General features: G+C 40.1%; 1 pseudogene; it reads left to right on the top strand.

Annotated features, from left to right (window-relative positions):
- The first annotated feature begins 426 nt into the window (after nt 1-426).
- The window catches only part of LOC100345707 (heterogeneous nuclear ribonucleoprotein A/B-like), a 64,195-nt pseudogene continuing 40,416 nt past the window's right edge, over nt 427-24,205 (top strand).

Consider the following 24,205-nt stretch of genomic DNA (forward strand, 5'->3'; position numbering starts at 1 on the left):
TTTTATCCAGGCTGCTCCAGTTCTGATCCAGCTCCCTGCTAATGTGCCTGGGAAAGCAGTGGAAGATGGTCCAAGTGCTTGGGCCCCTGCACCCACATGGGAGACCAAGATGAAGCTCCTGGCTCCTGGCTTCAGTCTGGACTGGACCTGGAGCCAGGAGTGACCAGTACAGCCATTTGGGGAGCATACTAGTGGAATGATCTGTCTGTCTCTGTGTTTCTCTCTGCCTCCGCCTGTCCTTCTCTGTAACTCCGACTTTCAAGTAAATAAATAAATCTTTTCCTCCAAAACAAGAAAGTGACTGTATTGCATTATAGTCAACAGGATCTGAGGCCATTATTAGTGAAAACCAGGTCTGGGTGTTTACTGTTTTAAAAGCCAATACAAAAACATTAGGTTTAATCAACATGCTGACAATCTTGGGGTATGGAGGCTGCAATTCTCACCAAGACCATCTCAGATTCTCAGATCAGCAAGAAAGCTTTGGAAGGGAATAGAAAAGCAAGGTAAGACAGGAAGGTTGGGGGTGGTCAGGAACAGTGGGTCAAAGGATAAAGCCAGCTGCTTGTTGGCCCCTGGTCAGTCCATAAAGGGTTGTTTGGAGTCACAGTGGTTACTTTCAACTTGCAATTGTGCCTTTGTTCATGCTGACTAGGGCTAGGTAACTTTGCAGCTTCAATTGCCTTTCTTAAAGCCAGTTTCTGGAATTCTCAAGCAAGCATTATTTACCTGTTAAGTTAAATGTAAGTCAGATTAGTCACAAAATCAGCAGTTAGCTTTTGTTAAGCAAAATGGAGTCAGTGGAGCTCCTGTTACAAGATCACGAATCATCTGTTGTGTGTAATGCATCATAATTAACTCAATAAAGACATGAGAATAACTTTTAGGTATTTTTGTAATGAGGTTTTACATTTATTATAAATATCTGAGACCCACTCTTTGACTGATATGGGTTGGTAAATTATAGAAAAATTGTAGAACATCCTATCTCTGTAAAACTGACCATGTTAGGCTGGTATCCCACTTTGGTTTTAGATATTCCAAGATGTGGATTCACCCATTCCTCAGGGTGGCCAGGAGGGACCATGCAAATATTATCCTTTTTTATCTATAATAAAAATTGTTGGGAAGCCCTCTACTGTACTCTGTTAATAAAAGAGACATTAACATGAGGATTGATAATAGATTTTATAAATTGAACTTAGTGAAATTTTATTGTAGGATATAGATATGCAAATTACTGTGAATAGTGATAGCTGATGTCAATCTTATATGGAAGTCAGTAATTAACAGCACATATTATATGTTTTGTCGTTTTAAAACTGACTGATTCCTACTTCTTTTGCAAATATGTCACTCTTTGAAGAATATTCAGGAAGGACCTATAATTTGTCAGCATCAATCATTTTTCGACTTGAGTACACAAGATTTTATGTGACAGGTTTTGTAGTTCTCACAGCTTAAAGTCTCTTATAGGGTGCCACATAAATTTACCACAGAGCTGATTAGTAATGATCATGTATCTTTGCTAATTCTTTGGATTTACCAAGCGTTTTCATCCACATTATCTCATCTGATCATATTTCCGTATTAAATATTGGGCTGAGTTTCAGCAATGCTGTCCAGTTAAATTAAAATTATTCATATTTTATGGAGATGAAATTTTTATTCACTTTGTTCATGATGTTATATATAAAAGATATTTCTTCTCTTGACACACTGTATTTGTGCAGAGATGGAAAAGGCAATGACTAAGTGTAATCAAAGTGTTTGTGTCTTCCAGTAGATCAAGCATAGGAACACTTTTTATTTTTTAATGTACTGAGCCATTAAAAAAGAACTCTACATTTTTTTTTTTAACCAGGGAGACCATTGAATCACCCTGCTGGAACCTAGACTTGATTCTGCTAAAAATATTGGATCAGGGCTCTGAAGTTAAAAATACATTTTGCTACCTGATTTTTATCTTCCATGAAGATGGAAGAGTGTCTGAGTGACAGCCCCTGGAATTTATGACAGAGAATGAAGTTCCAGGGTTACTGATTTGGTTCTCATTAATAATTCTAAGTCATGAAAGATGGAGATTCCATTAGGCTTGGTTTGCTCATTTTCCTCTCTAGTTCAGAATGACTTTCTGATTGAAACTCAGTTGAACAGATTGATAGGAGCAGCAAACCTCTGTCAGGCAGAATGCTTTGAAAGTAAAGGCAGGGAGGCTTTCCATTTTCTTCATATTCTTCTGACTGGCACAGAATTTTGATACACAAACTAAGTCCAAATGATGTTTGTTGAATGAACTAAATTTCATGAATTCTTAACTGACACTCACATAGTGAAGTACCCTAACCAGTGGTTCCATGACATCAAATATTTCACAAGTTGTGACATTTAACTTAAAGAAATATGTTAATGCCTACTTAATGTAATTAAAAAAGTATAATTTTTGTGCTGTATATGCCTAATTAGATAATGAAATAAATGTTATTTAGTAAACTATTCCTTTAAATTAATTGTTCTCCTAAAATGCATTTGAAATGATCTGTTCCTATAGTTTTTTTTCCTTTTTCACTAATAAATAATTCTTCTCACCTACAGAGTAGTCTTAGATGAGATAGTTGGCCATTTTTTTTAACTTTTATTTAATGAATATAAATTTCCAACGTACAGCTTATGGATTACAATGGCTTCCCCCCCATAACGTCTCTCCCACCCGCAACCCTCCCCTTTCCCACTCCCTCTCCCCTTCATTCACATCAAGATTCATTTTCGATTCTCTTTATATACAGAAGATCAGTTTAGCATACATTAAGTAAAGATTTCAACAGTTTGCTCCCACACAGAAACATAAAGTGAAAAATAATAGATGATTTTTTAAATGATGATGAAATCAGATAAGACCTATTGTCATGTTTAATCCCAGTGAGAGTCAAGTTGGGAATTGATAATTTCTTTTCTTTTCTTTTCTTTTTTTTTTTTTTTTTTTTTTTTTTACAGAAGATCAGTTTAGTATACATTAAGTAAAGATTTCAACAGTTTGCACCCCCATAGAAACACAAAGTGAAATATATTGTTTGAGTACTCGTTATAGCATTAAATCTCAATGTACAGCACATTAAGGACAGAGATCCTACATGAGGAGTAAGTGCACAGTGACTCCTGTTGTTGACTTAACAAATTGACACTCCTGTTTATGGCATCAGTAATCTCCCTATGCTCCAGTCATGAGTTTCCAAGGCTATGGAAGCCTTTTGAGTTCTCCGACTCTTATCTTGTTTAGACAAGGTCATAGTCAAAGTGGAGGTTCTCTCCTCCCTTCAGAGAAAGGTAGCTCCTTCTTTGAAGACCTGTTCTTTCCACTGGGATCTCACTCACAGAGATCTTTCATTTAGGTTTTTAGGTTTTTTTTTTTTTTTTTTTTGGCCAGAGTGTCTTGGCTTTCCATGCCTGAAATGAGATAGTTGGCCATTGATTTAATGATTATCACCTGGATAGCATCATTTATGTGAATACCATATGATAAATAGTTCTTATTTCTCTATCAGTGTGTATAAATATCTAGGTAACTTTTTTTTTGGCCATATGAGCACTAAGTTTCATAATAGTATATGATTTTCCTCCTTGAATTGCATGTTAGATTGGTCAGGAACACATATGTAGTTCATATTTAGAATTCTGTAAGGAAATGCTACTTTTTCAGCATGCTTTATTTTTTGTTATTGTTACTCTGATTTTACTCCTGGCATCAATTTACTTTGCCTCAAAATTTCCCACTTATTTCCATTTCTTTTTGTCTTGCTTTATTTTGTAAATTTATTTAAAATCTCCTTAACCTAATTATAAGACAAGGGAGGGTTTACACAAACTATCAGAGTCTTAACATCAGGCCATGAAAATGTGCCTGTAACTGTGGATATATATTAGGTACTGCTTATGTACCAGGAATTTAATAATACTCTGCCTTGCTGTCCTTAGAGAGTTTAAAATTCTTCTGCCTTGAATGAAATTAGTGCTCTAAAAATTCAAAGGAACAACATTTTAAACTTATTTATTTGAACAGTAGAGAAAGATAGAAAGAGGGAGAGAGGAAGAAGAAGAGCGGGAGAGACAGGTTAATTTATTTCACATTTTCACATTCACTCCCCAGATTCTCAAAACAGAACAACTAGGGCTGGGCCAGCAGAAGCCAGGAGCTAAGTACTCAATCCAAGTGTCCACATGGATGGAAGGACTCAGGTACTTGGGCAGTCTTCTGCTGCCTCCCAGGATGTGCCTTAACAGGAAGTTGGAATTGGAAGCAGAGCTGGGACTCGAATTCAGGCACTCTGATAAAGGATGCATGTGTCCCAAGTGGTGTCTTAACTGCTGTGCCTAATGTCTACCCCTAAGTCTATCAGGTGGGTTGCAGGGACCCAACTACTTGAGTCGTCAACTGCTACCTCCCAGGATGCACATTAGCAAGAAGCCAAGAAGCTGGAATTGAGCGTAGAGCTGGGACTTGAATCCAGGTACTCCAGTATGGGATGCAGACATCTCAAAAGGGTCTTGACCACTAGATCAAATGCCTACCGATAGGAAAAAATGTTTCAAATTGCTGTTGTAAATAATTAGTTGGTTTCCAAATATGTTGGAAATAATATTCTGAAAGGTAAATATGTTAAATTGCTATAATGTGATTTCACAATGCAAGGGGCTCAACATCATGGTAGCACATTTTAACACTTACAGGTATAAAGCAAACACTGAAACATTTGTCGATTTTATGTGTTTGTACAATCAAGTTTGTACTCACTGTTGCCATAGCAACCAAGCTGCCTATATGAAGTAAGCAACTGAATTTCATTGCTCCTTGGGTCTTAAAAATAGCAGCTGTTAAGAGTTCTTCTCTGTGTTGGAGCACGCCATTACCAAGCTATATGCCCAACACACACCCAGACTTTTATGCTAATCTCCAAGCTCAAGTCAGTAGTCATCCAGGGTGACTACAAGGTTTCCAATTTGCATGGCACTGAGGGGTTTCCCCAGCACATGGGACCTTTAATACTGAAATCAGCAGGTCTTGGAAAAACGGGTTGGTTGATCACTCTACCACCCCTCCTTGGTAATTCTAATAGTATTTTACATTACCCACAGGTATTCTACATCTTGGATAATACAGTACTTTTTTTTGAAGATTTATTTATTTACCAGTTTACATTTCCACCAACAGTGGAAACAGTACCTTTTATCGCACATTCTCACCAGCATTTGTTGTTTGTTGATTTCTGTATGAGAGCCATTCTGTTTTAAGGTGAAACCTCATTGTGGTTTTGATTTGCATTTCCCTGATGACTAGTGATCCTGAGCATTTTGTATTGTGTCTGTTGGCCATTTGGATTTCCTCTTCTGAAAAACATTTGTTTAAGTCCTTTGGCCATTTCTTGACTGAGTTGTTTGTTTTGTTGTTGAGTTTCTTGAACTCTTTATATATTCTGGTTATTAATCCTTTATCAGTTGTATATTTTGCAAAAAATTTCTCCCATTCTATTGGTTACCTCTTCACTTTCCTGAGTATTTCTTTGGCAGTACAGAAGCTTCTCAATTTGATGTAAAACCATTTGTTAATTTTGACTTTGATTGCCTGTGCCTCTGGGGTCTTTTCTAAGAACTCTTTTTCTGTGCCAATGCCTTGCAGGGTTTCTCCAGTGTTGTCTAATAATTTGATGGTATCAGCTCATAGATTTAGGTTTTTAATTAATTTTGAGTGGATTTTTGTGTAAGGTGTAAGGTATGGGTTTTACTTCATACTTTTGCATGAGGGGATCCAGTTTTCCCAGCACCATTTGTTGAAGAGAGTTTCCTTGCTCCAGGGGTTGATTTTAGCCCCTTAATCAAAGATAAGTTGGCTGTAGATGCTTGGGTTGATTTTGGCATTTTTGTTCTGTTCCATTGGTCTATCCATCTTTCTTTCTTTCTTTCTTTCTTTCTTTCTTTCTTTCTTTCTTTCTTTCTTTCTTTGACAGGCAGAGTGCACAGTGAGAGAGAGAGACAGAGAGAAAGGTCTTCCTTTTGCCGTTGGTTCACCCTCCAATGGCCGCTGCGGCCGGTGCACCGTGCTGATCCGATAGCAGGAGCCAGGTACTTCTCCTGGTCTCCCATGGGGTGCAGGGCCCAAGCACTTGGGCCATCCTTCACTGCAGGCTTATTAATTATCCTTTTAATTTTCACTTGACATCTGTTAAGCTGCTCTGATGCCCACATGCACATTTACCATCTAATAAACTGGCTTTGCAACTGCCAATCCTGAGATGATGCCAGTGTCCACGCCTGGGCTGCTATCTGTGTGTGCTCTCTGATTATTGAAATGATGAGGACTGCATTGTAGCATGGCCTCTTCTCCAATTCTGGGCCACATTTGGCTACTTCAGTTCCAGTGTAGCTCTTTTTGTATCAGAGACCACAGAGTCTCTAACTTCCTCCTCCAAAGGGGCTGAAAACCAATTTAAGAGAGTAGGTAAAGGCCAGATGACATTCTATCCCCTCTGGGACATTACTGCCTTCTAGTTCTTCTTCAATAAGACACTCCTATCCCCTGCCGTTTGCAAAGCCACCCCTGCCTCCCACCACCAAACACACCAAGAGAAGAGAAACAGGTTGGAGTGGGTGAATGGAAAAGGGAGAAATGAGATGTTGTTTATAACTTCTCATCAGTAGCTCGACCTGCCAAAAATGCCCTTTTACACTGGCATCCTTAAGCGTAGGGCGGCATTCTTGTCTGATGCTTCTTATGATCACAGCAGAGATACTGTGAGGTAACTTTGGGACACATCTTATTTTTCAGACATGCATAGCACCCACTAGTCTGCCACCACTAAATACAAGCTGCAGGGTGAGTCAATAATTCAAGGATTCTAAGAGTGAAAATTATGCCTTTTATGGGAGAAGTAGAGAAATTAGAGATAGGGGTAACCTTGGGCCAACTAACTGTGCTGTGTGACCCTCTTGGGGCCTTAGCTGTTTATTTTTGCATCATGCCTTTTTCTTGGAATTTGTTCTTTTGCTGGTGTATGTAAACAGCTTAATGGGTCCTCCTCTCCAACAGAGCTCAGAAGAAAATGGGTCCAACTGCCTAGGTCTTCAGCTGCAGCTAAGACTTTGGCTGCAGACTGTCTCATTACACATCCTGGTTTTATACTCTTTGATTTCCTTCTCTTTAAAGTATGGGTTAGAAAATCGCAACTACTTAATAGAGCCAAATAAGGATTAAATAAATTACTGTCTGGAGAGCAATTTTTTTGAAATATTTATTTTATTTATTTGAAAGACAGAGTTACACAGAGAGATAGAGACAGAGAGAGGTCTTCCATCTGCTGGTTCACTCCCCAAGTGGCCACAATGGCCAGGAGCCAGGAGCTTCTTTCATGTTGGAGAGCAATTTTAATAGTGTCAACATGGTAAGCACTATATGTTTGCTACTACTATTGAGCTAGGAGTTTGAAGGGTGCTATACAGTTCTTGTGTGGCATAGGCGAGTTCACCCGCATAGGACACAAAACAGATGGTGAGGCAACAGTCAAGTCAGTGATTGAATGTCTTCTTTTGAGTGAAATCATTGAGCGGTGTTAAGGGATTGCCACAGCTGATTATGTGCAGGAGTTCTTCTTCTACCTTTTCTCATTACCTTTAGATTAAAAATACAAACAACAAAAAAGAATACAACCCCTTTTCCTTTCATTAAATTTCATCAATCTCTACTTTGAATAAATTGGATAAAAATTTCAGATTATATAAATCTAAGTAAACATTTTCAGTCTTGAAATTTTGATGTAAAACCTAACCTTCCCAAGGCTTTGCCTGTCTCTGTGTACAAATGTAGTTCGCATCAATGATAATAACTTCCATGTAGCAGGTGGTGCAGCCCCATGCTGTGCAGGATGTCTAGTTCCATGCAAACTGTCTTTTTACAAGTCTTCCTAGGAGTGTGTACACAGAGTGCCTCTCAGATTTATGGATGTATTCCCTCATGTTTTCACACTCATCCAGATTTGTTGCTCTGAAGGAGCTTGAAACAATACACTTTCTTCACAATGCTTCTGAAGAAAAGTCCTATCCATGCCAGAAGTGTCATTTTTTTAGTAGTCACCAAAGCTAACATCTTTGAGGTTGGAGACTATGCAGCTTTCACTGGGTGGGAATCATGCCATGGTCAAGGTAGAGCTGGTGAGAAGCATGCGCATTCATAGCGGTGCGTCTGCCCTCTGGACTGCAGTGGAGTGAGTGGTCCACGTTCCCTGGAGGCTGTCGTGAGGCATTGCAGGTCCTTGCATCGTGTGTTGGATGTACTTTACCGGCTGTATTTTCCTTCCTTCCTCTTCCTACTTACAACATAAATGTTGAGCTTACTCACACTACCTATGGTAAGAGAAAATTGTGTAGATCCAAGAGTAGACACCTAGGTGGTTCCTGTCCACATGTCTGATTTAAAGCTATTCCATATCCCTGGCGTTAGAGTCATTATGAGTACTTGAGCAAGTGCACTTGGTATCCTAATTAATCCCAAAGGGGGATGATGCTATGGAGACAGGTTTTCTTTTTCCTGATAGCAGTCAGCATCTATTTGTTCTTAATTTCTTCTCATTCTATCTGAAGTCTCTATGGTGTTTACAGTTCACAGAAAGAATACTTGTAAGCTGTTCTTTCCTTAGGCAAACTAAATGTGTTAATGATGTTATTTTTCGCACAAACATCAGTTCTCTTTTCCAAATTACTTTTGATGTTCTTGTTGGAGCTTTAGGCAGTTTGTATATATTGAGGTATATCTCCGTTTACAAAATAGGTAGATAGCCAAAGATTCTGTTCAGAATTTTCAAGTTGAATCCTCTGTTCCATTGACTGTATCATAAAATTGGGATTGTGTTTCCAGGGAATGGAGGGAAATTCCATAATAGTCTTAATAAAGTGTTGTTAGAGAAGGGTGGCTGTGGGGAGCAATTGAGACTAGACTAAGTTACTGGAATTAAGACTTATTCTATGCATCTGCTCTCCCACAATATGGCGCTGAGAGAGAGAGACCAAACAACCTCTATGCAGCTGCCTCATCAGTTTGACAAGCTGCAGGAGCTGATCCTGCTCATGATTGGAGGAGAGCAGCATGCTCGGCATGTGGGCAGAAGAGTTGGGATTGGTGGAAGAGGACTATAAAGGAGGAAAGAGACAACATGCACCAGGAACATCTATCTGAAGGAACACCTGAGCAGCCCCCGAGAGAGCCGGCCGGCGGTGTGCCGCTCCTCCGCGGATGCGGGGAAAGTGGCAGGGGGCACCGTCCCTCCACGGAGGTGGAGGGGTCGGCAGCCAACCCGGGAAGGTCCAGCAGCAAACCCGGGAAGGGCCGAGCAGACAAAAGAACAGCGCAGGGTCTAGTGTCGTTCCTCCACGAGTGGGGGAGCGACAGGTGGCCATAAAGACGAATTTCATGTTGTTGTACTGCAATCTTGCCTGGGTTTTTTAGTGTTGGTAGCAGTTTATTTTGAGATTTCATGATAAAAGTAGGCTAATTGTCAGAATTCACAATGACCCTTTGACAATGCAAAAGAGTCTGGCTACCTTTCTAAGCTATTTCAGGTACATGACTAATCCAGGAGCTAGTTGCAGACTCATATTGGCCCAGGTGAGATGGTACCATGGACCTAATGCTTTGTTTCTTTTTTTAAACTGTTAATGCCAGTGAGGCACAGTGACTACACATTTTGGGCTTTTGAAGAGCACTGGATCTGAAATATCCTGTTTAATTGCCTCTGTAAGAATACTCATGCTGTCCAGATCATATTGCTATACTATTGGGTTCTTGGAGATACTCAGACTATAAATGGAAGATGATGCCACTTAGAAATGAATAATGTTGGGGCCATGCTGTGGCGCAGTGGGTTAATGCCCTGGCCTGAAGCGCCAGCATCCCATATGGGTACTGGTTCAAGACGCAGCTGCTCCACTTCCGATCCAGCTCTCTGATGTGGCCTGGGAAAGCAGTGGAAGATGGCCCAAGTTCTTGGGCCCCTGCACCTGCATGGGAGACCAGGAAGAAGCTCCTGGTTCCTGGCTCCTGGCTTTGGATTGGCACAGCTCTGGCCATTATGTCCGTCTGGGGAGTGAACCAGCGGATGGAAGACCTCTCTCTTTCTTTCTTTCTCTCTCTCTCTCCTTGCCTCTTCTCTCTCTGTGTAACTCTGGCTTTCAAATAAATAGATAAATCTTTTTTTTTTTTTGACAGGCAGAGTGGACAGTGAGAGAGAGAGACAGAGAGAAAGGTCTTCCTTTTGCCGTTGGTTCACTCTCCAATGGCCGCTGTGGCCGGCGCACTGCGGCCAGCGCACCACACTGATCCGAAGCCAGGAGCCAGGTGCTTCTCCTGGTCTCCCATGGGGTACAGGACCCAAGCACTTGGGCCATCCTCCACTGCACTCCAGGGCCACAGCAGAGAGCTGGCCTGGAGGGGCAACCGGGACAGAATCCGGCACCCCGACCGGGACTAGAACCCAGGTGTGCCGGCGCCACAGGCGGAGGATTAGCCTATTGAGCCGTGGCGCCAGCTAAATAGATAAATCTTTAAAAAAAAATGCATTACAAATATAATCTAATTTAAAAAAAGAATAATGTTTATTCATTAGTTAAAAGATTATAGATACACAGATATCTCTTATTGTAGTTTTAGTGAATCTTACATCTATTCTATTTTTTATAACCAAGTCAGTATTTTTACCTTTTGCATACATGTGAAAAGGGAGGAAATAGCCATACACTCACAAATTGAAGGAAAGCAAACAGGAGCTCAACCTGACTGATGAGGAGGCGAGGAAACACTGAATTTAGAGAGCATTCTCACTGGGATGCTATATGGAAATAGGGGAAAAGAAAGAGTACCTATTATTTTTCTGCATATAACTTTTCTAGTCATATTTCTTTTCACGTCCTTTAATTTCTACTTTCTCATATTACTGTTATTTTCTTGGTGTTCAACATATGTTTCAATTATGTCAGAAACAGACTTTCTGAGGATTTGTTTGGATTAACCAGGGTCTCGCACCTCCCTTTATTTTATGCTGCAGCAAGATTTCGGAGTCTTAACCTATATAGTCCTGAGTATAGTTAGGATGTTTAGTAGACATGTATTCTAGGAATTAAATGGTCCTCACTGAAGGAAAGTGAAGAAGAAGATGAGATGGTAAAGGGATGACTTGGACTTGGGGACAGAAACTGAAGGGTAAGAACGAAAGGGGTGGTCTGGCCTTGTGTTGCAGTGGGTTAAGCTGCTGCCTGCAATGCCAGCATTCCATATGTATGCCAGGTGGAGCCCTAGCTACTCCAGTTCTGATCCAGCTGTCTGCTAATGTTCCTGGGAAAGAAGTGGATAATGGTCCAAAAGTTCAGGTCCATGCCATCCACATGGGAGTTCTGGATCGAGTTCCAGGCTCCTGGCTTCTGCCTGGCCCAGCCCAGGCATTGACGGCCTTTTGGAGAGTGAACCAGTGGATGAAAGATCTCTCACCCCCCTTTTCTGTTTCTGTTTCTGCCACCGTCCCCCCACCCCCACCCCAGGGAACTCTGCCTTTCAAGTAAATGTTAAAAAAAAATTGACAGGGAAACAAATGAGAAAATCTGTTCATCTGAGTTAGTTACAAGTGGTAGTGAGTCTGGCTCTGAACGGACATGGAGAAGGTTCAAAATGATCGTCCTCACTCAATTGCCATAGGACTTGGAGCTGCAACAAGACAGGGTGATCTTTTGGGTTCACTCCATAGGCATCCTAGTTTATAGTGAAGACATCCTTGTAGGGCTGGATCTTGTCAAGAAGGCATCCATTGTAAAGCGCATTTCAAGCTGCAGCATTATATTAGTGTTGACCTTCTTAGGTGGGCACTGAAGGAAAGGAAAATTGAGTAAAGTGAGTTCGTTTCGCCCCATAGTTTTAAACGCAGTTTGTGTGCGGATGGCTCCCATTTTCAATCTCCAGTTTGAACCCTGACCTCTAGACTACCTACCAGACATCTTTACCTGGTGTTTATTAGCATCTCAAAAACTCTCCATGAGTGTAAGTTTGCACCCACAAAGAAGCAGAGGGCAAGATGATATTGTAAGTTCAACTCCATTTATTGGGTAAAATGCAAAAAATGCAGAAAAATAGGGAGGAAACAAGGGATTAGAGGACGCTGGGTGAGCTGTCACCCTGTGAAGCAGGGCTCACCCATGCTGGGAACAGAGGGAAGGAGGAGATTTGGGGAGGAAGTCTAAAATTTTTATGCAGTTTTAAGAAAATTTCAGCAAGGCTGATGTGGAATCCTGGAGCCAAAAGGTGCCGTCTGAGGATTCTTGCCTCTAGGGTGATGAGCATGATGTCATATCCCCAGGAGTCAACATCTAGGAGCAGCCTGGAGGGAGTGTGAATGTGAATACTGTGCAACAATTGGGCCATGGGTCAGCACACTCACTGCCACTGGAGGCATGCAGGGCATATTTTCATGACTGTCGCATATCCACAGACTTTCTACTTTTCCTTTGCTCATGAGAGAGCAAAGCCTTTGTCTGCTTATAATTGTTTCCATTGGGCCTGCCATGGAATAGGTTTTTAACAAACAAATAAACATTGGTTGAGTGAATGAATAAATAAAATTAGAAATGTACAAAAGCTGGACTATACTGAACATGCATTCTGTCTTGAAGCATTATATTTTATAATCTATTTTTGCATAAAATACCGTGAACATTTACCAACACTTTAAATATTCTCCTAAGAATAGTGTTCCATTTGGCTGCAATTTATTTCATTTTGTGGATGTGTTATGTTTTATTTATTCAAGCCCCATTAGTTCCAATATTTTGGTTACTATGTGAACAATATTATAGTGAGTATCATTGCCCTAAACTCAATAAAGTACAGAGACCAAGGATATCTTGCTCATCATTCTATCCCAAGTGCCCAGCAAATATTTGTCAATTGAGTTATTGGGTAAATAAATACATAAAGCATTTGAACTGATTTTTATTTCCTAATATCAAAACTTGTAACTTAAATGATCAGTTTTATATATTCTTATGTCTACTCAATTCATATTTGTGGGGAGCAACTCGGACTAGACTGTTACTGGAATTAAGACTTATTCTATGCATCTGCTCTCCCACAATATGGCGCTGAGAAGGGAGAAACAGCTTCTACGCAGCTGCCTCCAGTTCAACCAAGAAACAGTAGGACCTGCTCCTGATTGGAGGAGAGCAGCGTACTCGGCGTGTGGGTAGCAGAGTTGGGATTGGTGGAAGAGGACTATAAAGGAGGAGAGAGACAACATGCACCAGGAACATCTATCTGAAGGAACACCTGAGCAGCCCCCGAGAGAGCCGGCCGGCGGTGTGCCGCTCCCCTGCGGAAGTGGGGAAAGTGGCAGGGGGTACCGCCCTTCCATGGAGGTGGAAGGGTTGGTAGCCAACCTGGGAAGAACCAGCAGCAAACCCGGGGAGGGCCGAGCAGACAAAAGAACAGCGCAGGGTCCTGTGTCGTTCCTCCACGAAGAGGGGGAGCGACATAATGGTGCCGTGACTCAGATATGAAGCCTGGGCAGGGTTTAGTGTCATTCCTCCACGAAGACGGGGAGCGACAATATTGTAAAATTATGTTCTAGAAAGTGATTACTTTATGTTTCTACCAGCAGGAAATGAATGCTTACTGCTTTCTCAAATAATACTCAACAAAAAAGTTCTCAAATTGATTAGTGACAAATATTATCACATTTCAATTTGCATTCTTTCATTAGTAGTGACATAACTTTTTTTTAAAGATTTATTCATTTGAAAGGCAGAGTTACAGACAGGCAGAGGCAGTGAGGGAGGTCTTCTATCCATTGGTTCACTCCCCAGATGGCTGCAACAGCTGGAGCTGCGCCCATCCAAAGCCAGGAACCAGGAGCTTCTCCCGGGTCTCCCACGTAGGTGCAGGGGCCCAAGGACTTGGGCCACCTTCTGCTGCTTTCCCAGGACATAGTAAAGAACTGGATCAGAAGTGGAGCAGCTGGGACTTGAGCCAGCACCCATACGGGATGCTAGCACTGTAGGCAGAGGCTTCACCTGCAATGTCACAGTGCTGGCCATGAGAAATTACATTTTTAATTATTGATTCGTATGATCATTTGTACTACTTTTTATATGTAAGAATTATTTATTATTTATTTGAGAGGCAGAGTTATAGACAGTGAGAGGGAGAGACAGAGAGAAAGGTCTTGCATTTGCTGGTTCACTTCCCAGATGGCCACAACGGCTGGAGCTGGGCCCATCCAAAGCCAGGATCCAGGAGCTTCTTCCAGTTCTCCAATGTGGGTACAGGAGCCCAAGCCCTTGGACCATCTTCCACTGCTTTCCCAGGCCAAAGCAGAGAGCAGAATTGGAAGAGGAGTAGCTGGAACATGAACCGTTTCCCATATGGGATGCTGGTGCTGCAGGCGGAGAATTAACAACCTACAGCACCACAGTGTTGGCCCTCAGTAATATTTTAAGGCACAGCTAAAAGTGTAGTTCTGAGATCTAGTTCTGCCATTCACTAGTTGCCTTGCTTTTGTAATTGCTTAGTTTCTATGAACTTCAATTTCCCACTAGGGAGTGGGAAAAGTGGAAAAAATAATGGCACTTGTCTAGTAGAGGACACCTTGTGCAAGTTGGCAAAAGATTGTGGATGGAGTTGGCCTTGTGCTTACTAAAGGGGCCCTCACTGCCCTTAGTATGGCCCAGGAAGCCGGGTTTTGGTAAGGAGTAAATGCCAAAAGTCAGAGTGCTCAGCATAGTGCCTGGACAGAGCTAGTGCTAAGAGGGGGCTACTATTACCTTTGTTGCTGTGTATCTGCATGATCTACTACATTGTGCTGCTCTAGGGATGGTAACCGTATTTCACGAATCTTTGGATCCTGGAGCCTAAGGGAGGGCCTCGGATAAATAGTAGTAATGCCATAGCCACTTGATGCTCTAGCATATAAGATCATGCAAACCTTTCGTAGCAGTGGGGCTAATGTTTCTGTCAACTGATTCTGCCCTCTGTTCAGATGGCTTTTTTTATTTTAGATTTATTTATTTATTTGAGAGTCAGACTTACACAGAGAAAAGAGAGGCAGAGAGAGAGGCCTTCCATCCGATGGTTCACTGCCCAATTGGCCGCAATGCCTGGAGCTGTACAGATCTGAAGCTAGGAGCCAGGAGCTTCTTCCAGGACTTCCACATGGGTGCAGGGGCCAAAGACTTGTGCCATCTTCTACTACTTTCCTAGGCCATAGCAGAGAGCTGGCTCGGAAGTGGAGCAGCTAGGTCTCAAACCAGTGCCCATATGGGATGCTGGCGCTTCAGGCCAGAGTGTTAACCCATTGTGCTACAGCGCTGGTCCCTCATGTGGCCTTAAGAGAACTTGCTTCCACCGGTGTCCTGGCTAACTAGGCTAATCTAGTCCCAGTTGGGGCGCTGGATTCTGTCCCGGTTGCTCCTCTTCCAGTCCAGCTCTCTGCTGTGGCCCGGGAAGACAGTGGAGGATGGCCCAAGTGCTTGGGCCCTGCACCCGCATGGGAGACTAGGAGGAAGCACCTGGCTGCTGGCTTTGGATCGGCGCAGCACGCTGGCCATAGCGGCCATTTAGGGGGTGAACCAACAGAAAAAGGAAGACCTTTCTCTCTGTCTCTCTCTCTTTGTCTAACTCTGCCTGTCAAAAACAAACAAACAAACAAACAAACAAAAAGAAAACCTTATTTAAATCTTTCAAGTCCATTTGCTCTTCCAAATCTTGACCTTGATTCAGCAATGTTCTGGCATAACACTATCACATTGTCCAATGGGGTGTTCAAGCCTGTATCATACTAAGCAGTTAGGTGCTGCTGTTGACTTTGAGCATCCTAAATGGAAAGTTATGAACATCTGTTTATTTTTGTTCCACAGGTATTTTCTTTCTTTCTAAAAATATCCATACTATATTTTATTTTATCATGTGCCAAGTTCCCAGGAGAAAGCAGAATTGCGTTTATCCAAAAAGATCTGAGAGGGTCTTCTTTAGGAGGGAAGTGTCCTATGGGGACTGATATCTGAAGGCATTTTCTTTGCCCCTCCAGATATTCTTCAGAGACATGCCCAAGAGTGATGTATGAGTAAGACTGAAAAAATAAAAGAACCCAAACCAAAGGCAAAAGTATGCTTTACAAAGTATGTCAGAGGACCTAAATTCATGAAATCTAATGTTTAATTAAAACATTTCCCTCTTGTTCTTGTCATTACCCATTTAATTTTTAGTGCAGCCTGCTGTTTGGGGTTTCCAGAGGTTTCAGTTTAATTTGACACTTTGATATGGAACAAACTAGCAAAAAAATTCAAAGAAACATAAAAAAGCCCAGCATGCTGAAAGTTTCAACTGTGCTAATTATATTTATTGAGGATGTGTCAATATGGTGGTCGAACTTCCTTTTGGGAAGTGCTTACTAGATGGGAGATTTAACATTTTACAGTTGGCATTCTTGAATTAACATAACTATGGCTGGAATCATTTTTCTTTTTTATCTTTCTTTGCCATGCTTTACTCAGTCACTAAATGATGCCTTCTCTGAGCAACCTTGATGGATGAAGCAACATGCTTCTACATAACAGATATATTTGTAGAGCTTGCCAAATCAGTAAGAAATGTAGCTTTGCCACTGCAATGTAACTGGAATAGATGTCTGACTATTTTAAAACATGTGGATAGTCTAAATTAAATTTTTAGTTAATAAAATAAAAATTTCTACCTAATTATTTTATGATGTGGTAGAAAACAGTGTCATTTACATGGTGGCTCTCTTGACAAGTCACCAACCATCTGGAGAAAAAACAAGCAACTGTCTCTAAGTAATTACTATTTATATATTTTAAGAAAATATGTAATATAGAAATATTTTGCCTTCCCAAAGAAAAATTAAGTAAATTTGGTATTCAAGCAACATTCATATAGCATAGAAAATATGCAGTTTTATACTGGTACAGAAAGTAGCAGTACAGAAATAATATAAATTGTTTGATTATTTATCTGATTTACATATAATGTGAGTTACTTCTGAAGAGGATTACTGTTAAAACACCAGGATAACATAGTTTTCTCTCTTTTTTATTATTTTATTTACTTGAAAGAGTTACAGAGAGGGTAGAGCCAGAGAGAGAGAGGTCTTCAGTTCTACTGGTTCACTCCCCAGATGACGACAACAGTCAGAGCTGAGATGATCTGAATGAAGCCAGGAGCTTTTTCTGGGTTTGCCACGTGGGTGCGGGGACCTAAGGACTTGGCCATCTTCTACCGCTTTCCCAGGCCATAGCAGAGAGCTGGATCCAAAGAGGAGCTGCTGGCACTTGAGCCTGTGCCCATATGGGATGCAGGCACTGTAGGCTGGGGCTTTAAACTGCTATGCCTTGGAGCTGGTGCCCAACATAGTTTTCTAATAATGAAAAAATATGGGTAAAGGGAAAAGAGAATGGAAGTAGAATGAAACTCTGGGAGAATAATCACACACTGACACATGCTTTGTTTTTGTTTTTATTTATTTATTTATTTTTTTATCACAGGTGGGTCTTAGATTGAGTGCTAAACTTTCTAGCAGTCAAGAAATTGAGAGAAAGATGGTTAGTTACATGATTAATGATTTTGACAAGATTTAAATCAAACATATTGTTCTGGAGAAGTGTGTTCCTGAAACGTAGGCCAGAGAGAATTTTCCCCAACTGATCCTTTTTTTTTTTTTTTTTTTTTTTTTTTGACAGGCAGAGTGGACAGTGAGAGAGAGAGACAGAGAGAAAGGTCTTCCTTTTGCCGTCGGTTCACCCTCCAATGGCCGCTGCAGCCGGCACGCTGCGGCAGGCGCACCACGCTGATCCAATGGCAGGAGCCAGGCACTTACCCTGGTCTCCCATGGGGTGCAGGGCCCAAGTACTTGGGCCATCCTCTACTGCACTCCCTGGCCACAGCAGAGAGCTGGCCTGGAAAGAGGGGTAACCAGGACAGAATCCGGCGCCCCAACTGGGACTAGAACCTGGTGTGCCAGCGCCGCAAGGCAGAGGATTAGCTTAGTGAGCTGCGGCGCCGGCCCAACTGATCCTTACGAGACAATTCTGCATGATTAGGAAATAATATTTTTCCTTTGAAAATATTCTTTCTTAAGAGTAGGCATTCGGCATAAGAATTAAGATACCTCCTGGGATGTCTATATTTTCTATCTGAGTGGCTGAGTTTGAGTCCTGGCTGTGTTTCCAATTCCAGCTTCCTATGGTAACACACCCTGGGAGACAGCTGGTAAAACACAAACACACTTTATGTACCTTTTAGCAAATCATCCCATTGATTTGTATGCAGGTTTTTTTTTTAAGAGAAAATATTTGACTTTATTAACTAATATACTTGATTATTATGATAATAAAACCCCCAATAAATAAATACAAATAAACAAATATATAAGCTTAATATTTTATTTAAATTAAGTTAGAAACATTTTGCATTTGATAAGTTACCATATGATTTGAAAGTATTCTTTATTAGGGCAATGAGATGATTTGCTCAAAGTCATGAAAGCTGTGTATGTGTTTTGTCTGAATTGAGGCCTGTTTTGTTTTTCTCTTTGATCCTGCATGAGTAGACACTACAATGGTCTTCCGTGTAAAATCATCAGAGGGTCTGGTGATTAGTTTTGTGTTCCTTTTTATTAATAATAGCCTCTCTTCTATAGAATAAACTTATGGAAGAATTAGAAAGCACTCCTCAGGGAAATGAAATTGCTAAACAGAAATGTGAGTTTATCTGCGCAGTTATATTATCAAGGTGATCTAACGAAACAACACCAACAGTAATAACTTTTGTCAGGATCCTTCCCTGTCCTGAAAGGATCCTAGTACATTTTAAAAAAAAACTATTGAGTGGCAGTACTTATGGGAGCTTCATTTGGCAAGCATAGGTGGGGAGAGGCCAAACAAAGAGAAATGGGGAAAAAAGGCAATTGCTTGAATGATTCAGCTACAATAGACATTTTCACTTCAAATATTACATTATCACAGCAAGATCGATTCCCTTGCATTAATGTGTTTCATAAGAATTCCACAAAGTTCATTTCGGTTTTCATATAAAAGCACATATTGAAGGAAACATTTTATTTCTTGAACTAATCAAAACTTGAGCAATACATTGACAGTGTTCTGATTTTGACTTATAATGCTTCCTTTGCCAGAGATGGCTTCACGTGTGAGGTCACTTCCTGCGAGGTCCTCTCGGTGCTACAGGACTTGTATGATACTAAACCTGAGAGTTCGGCTCAGGAGTCACGACTGGTGAGTAGTGACATTCACTTCTGCTGCTGTTGATCACTAAAAATTTGAAAATTAGGATTTTTTTTTTTTGTGGAGAATTAGGCTGTGGATGAAGATTTATATCTTCAATATGAAAATAATAATAAAAAGAGTCATGAAAAATTAGAAGCTTATCACCTTGGAATAAACACACTGCCACTCATAGAATTTGGAATGTAGTTACTTTCAAATTAAAAGTCCTTCAGGGTGTATTTCTTCCCTCGATCATCTATGCAAATTTATTTCAATTGGGTAAGAGGGATGGTTTATTATCTGCACAAATTTAATTGTACTAATACATTTTAGAGAGTTTCTTAGCACTTAAAACTATGAGAATACAAGAAGCTAAAATCCACCTCGTATATCTCTTTGGTCATGTAAAATATTAAAATCAATATTTTTCTAACTGCAACATTATTGGAGAACTTCCCAAAAGGAAGATGCAGCCCAGTGGTTTAAGTGCATGAACTCGTTAGAGTATGGCTCATTAGCGAGCTGCTGAAAAGCCAGCTACAGGACATTCCTGCCCTGAGTCTATCATGAGCAAAGTGCTGGTCTGACTTGTTTTTCTAGCAAAGGTTGTTACTGAACCTGGTGATCCAACTCAACAAGCTGCCGATTTGTTTCTGTGCCTCCAGGCGCTGTGTGTTAGAATTATGTGAGGCCACCTGTTCATGCTTCAGGTCTGTTTAGCAGTGAGTATTGGAGTGTGAGAGTTGATATTTTACCAAGTTCTTAAGACGTACACCTTGTCCTCTAAGTGAGTTCTATTTTCTCACTAAAGCCTGGGAGTTCACATCTGGGAAAAGCCACATATATACTTTAATTTTGTTCTAGGTATACTTTGATCCTCTCTTGTGAGAGCCACGTCTCTCTTTTATTTGGAAAAGGAAGCGTCATGTGAAAAAATAAATTCTTGTTTTTAAGGAGGCACAAACAAGATTTTATTGGTATTGAATAATTTAGAATATTTTAATGTCAATTTTCTGCTTTGGTTTATCTTTGTTGTTTTACATTCATTGCTCCTGTTATAAGTCTCATAAAATGAACATTTCTAAGAATGGGCAGTGTATCTAGTAATTTGCTAGACATTGGAAGGTAGGTTGCTTCCTTGGGAGCTGGCGATGTATGGGGAAAAAAGGATGACCTACATATATCCACAATATTAAATGGAAAATCATCTATAATAAATTGCCAAATTATGTGTACACTGTAAATTGTGCAGTACTTTAGAGATTATACAGTAGGTAGAGTGGAATGGGAAGAAGATGCTGTGTAGGGTAAAGGAACCAGTCAAGATGTGAGAATGGCAAGGGTGTTCAAAGGGTTCAAGTTGAGAAATATGTGTATAGTTGGTAAGGACTTTGGTTCTAGAGTCAAAGAGTTTGAGTTTGACTCAAAAATAGGATTATAGCTTCTAAAAATGTATTATAGCTTCTAAACTACTGAGATGAAAAATAGGCTTGGAATGATTTGTGTGACAGACATGTAGAGATAATTTACAGAGGGAGAATGTAGAGGCAGAGAAAAATTTTAAAAACTATTATTTAATGGTAGTCCTAAGGAGTCCTAATTTGACACATGGTTTGTTGTAGGTTAAACTTTATTTAGGATAGGGATATTTAGGCTTTGCTATTTCAGAGTGTAAAGGAACTGAATTTTTTACTTGGATTTGTTGCTTGAGACTGTCTATAATAATTGTTCAAATTTAGTCTATAACACTGTACTTACTAGCTTTTAAACATCATATTTTTGATTACTGCTACTTATTATTTTAAGAAATGATAATTAGATGAATTACACTTGTTTTGTAAGTGGACTTCTAGAAATGTTTGGAACCATTTAAAAATTAGGTTGTCAGGATGAGCAAAGTTTGCTGAAGTAATATACAACAGGCAACTCTCAGTGCCTTGGCCACCATGCAGCTTTACTTCTGGTAAAGTTTTCTCTGTGTTAAATGTCGATTGGGAGTCCTTTCAGTGACTACTGCTGTCACCTGGAGTCCTACATGCTTCCATACTTAACAAGGCAGGAGAAAAGGAACTTGGTGAGTTTCTCATTGTCTCTGAAAGCTTCTGTGCACAAGGACACACGGAATTTTTAATCCCATTTTGTTGGCTGGAGGACATCACCTGCCTTTGCCTAACTTCAAAGTGGCAAGGAAGTGCTATGCCATCCTATGCCCCAAATCGGGGAAACAAAGACGTGTGAGAACGGCTCTAATGACCACCACAGGGACACAGTGTCTTTTCGAAGTACTCATGAGCGTAGGGCTGGAAAGAATAATGTCTTTCAAAGGAAATTATTTCACCAAGAAGTATTTCATCTGTTGCTTAGGTCGATAGGCTCACAGGCCCAGAACAAATTAGAATTTTAATATAAATGGTCAAGGTGACCTCTAACATGACTAGAATGCAATTCTCCATTATGAATTAGTAAGTGTATGAGGAAAGTTTATCAAAACTTCTTGCCATGGAAGTTTTGTATTAGATTCACATTTACGTTCTATACATTTGAGTAAAGAGAAGACAGTATCTTTTTCTAGAATTGGGGATATTTATGGGGTACTTTGTGATGTTTTAGTATATGTATACCTTGGGTATATGTCCAATCAGGGTAAAAATATTTATGTCTTCAAACATTTAATGTTTCCTTTTGATGAAAATCATCTAAAATCTTATATTATAGCTCCTACTTCTTTCCCCGATGTCATCAGTCATGAAAATATATCAACTTACTGTATCCTGCACATGAAGGCTGAGTCTAGTTATCCACACTGAAGTAGAGTATTGAGACATGTACACAGATAATTCAACCTAAAATGAAAAACTCCCCATTTCTTTGAATTGTACAGCTATTACAGGCAAATAATGTATTTTAGGTCATGAATTATGCTGATAATTTCTTCAATTAACCATTTGCCTTTCCCCCCAAGATTTTCACAAATACAACTTGGACAAAATATAAAAGGAATGTGTGTCATTAGACTCAAATTTCTCTTAGATTTGTTATTATTCAGGCTGCCACCTAATTTCCTCTGGGGATATCATAACTTTCTATACACTGAATACATAACAATTTGCTTATTTTCATTGACACTGTGTCTTGTATTGTATACCAAAGGAGACCACTTTATATTTAGGAAGATTACCAGTCATCTAAAAGGAGATGATATTTAGTGATTTGACATTTTAATCTCACTTTTAAGCTTTTTCTTTGTTGTGGAATTCCCCCAAAGACAGAGGCACAATGTCATGAAAGCTTAGATCAGTCTCCATTAGTCATGGAAATTGAGAGAAGTGAGGGAAGTGTGTAACATAAAAGAATTGACTGAATTTTCATTTTGTGCCTGTGTATTATAGCTAATTGGGGATTTATAATGCTTTTAACAAAATAATAAAAGTCATATTATGGAAACTCAGAACTTCTCAGGAGATTGTCTCATTTTCCCGGTTCTTTCTTTTGACTGTGGGGCTCTTCCTCCACAATGTGTAGAATATTGGCTTTATTCCATTTAAACTGAGATTTACTTTTGTCCTTGATGCACTGATTACTTAGCGCATGTGCGGTACAGGAAGGAAGAGATGTGAATTAATATTTTGATTTTAGAGGTTCTTCTTGGTGTCTGGATCTGAATATGCAAAATGTAGGTAGATTTCTCAAGCTGTTTATCCTTCCTGCTCCAAGTAAGCTGAATACATTCAACAAATGGAAAGCTAGGAAATACTTCTGATATTTCCATGCAAACTGAATACTCCTCCAGGAGAAAACCAAGGTTTAAATCTAATGAAGGTCAGATTATTCCCACTGAAGGTTTAAAAATAACTCAAGAGAGTTAGAAAAAAACACCTCAGTGTGCTCCAAATATGACTTTTCCAGCCACTGAACCTTTATATTTTTATAAATATTTAAATTTTAATAAAGGTTCAATAATTTCCTGTTACCTGCAGTTTTGCTAGGAAAGATAAACTAACTGGAGAACGAAGGTGCCAGGTAGGACAAATCCAAAGTATTTACCTAGAAGTGAGTGGAGATCACTGCAGATAACACTAGGTCTTTGAGAAAGAAGTCAAGGCTGGAAAGAAAGATTGACAGAATTCAGAAGGGTACAGTGAACATGAGGTCAGGTTTAGGCTGGAACTGCCAATGCTCCCAGTTCACCTTTGGCTTGAGTAGATGCTCATTCGTATTCTAACAATCTCCTTCTTGATCTAGCTTCTGCCTACATCTTAGCTGTTTTCCCCATCTATTCTTAATTCCAAGTCTACCCTCGGCCAGTGAATTTTTAAAAAGTTCCTTGTAGAGGCTTGCTCTCTCTCACCACTAAGCCTTCTTCCATATTATCACTCTGCTGGGCCCATCTGCGTCTGACTGTTATAGTTAGGAGAAAGCATTTGGTTCACAGAGTAAGTCCCATGTGCTAAGTGTAAGTGTGGAAGATGTTTTATCACCCAACAGAACTTTTCCGGTTGATATTATTAGGAAAATTATAAAGACATCAAAAAAGAGAGAAACTTTAAGGAGCAATGGGTAAATACCTATAACATTGTTGTGTAGGACCAAATGAATATAATTATTCCTACTTTTAACCAGCCACATATTTGATCTTCTTTTAAGATTCCTGACAGAAACATTAACCTTGAGTCTCCTGCTGCTGCACACTTTCCTAAAGCTCCCTTAGAAGAATAATATTCATGGGGGAGGGGCAGCAGTCTATTTCTCCCAATACATGTAACCCCCTGGATCAAGTTACATTACCAGAAAAAAGTGCACAGCTTCAACTGAATTGCACGCTTATGCCCTGCTGTTTATGTACCATGTGAAATTGCATTCTTTATGAAGCACTTACATAAAAGTGATCATA

This window comes from Oryctolagus cuniculus, chromosome 12 (assembly GCF_964237555.1).
Source record: "Oryctolagus cuniculus chromosome 12, mOryCun1.1, whole genome shotgun sequence".
Lineage (NCBI taxonomy): Eukaryota > Metazoa > Chordata > Mammalia > Lagomorpha > Leporidae > Oryctolagus > Oryctolagus cuniculus.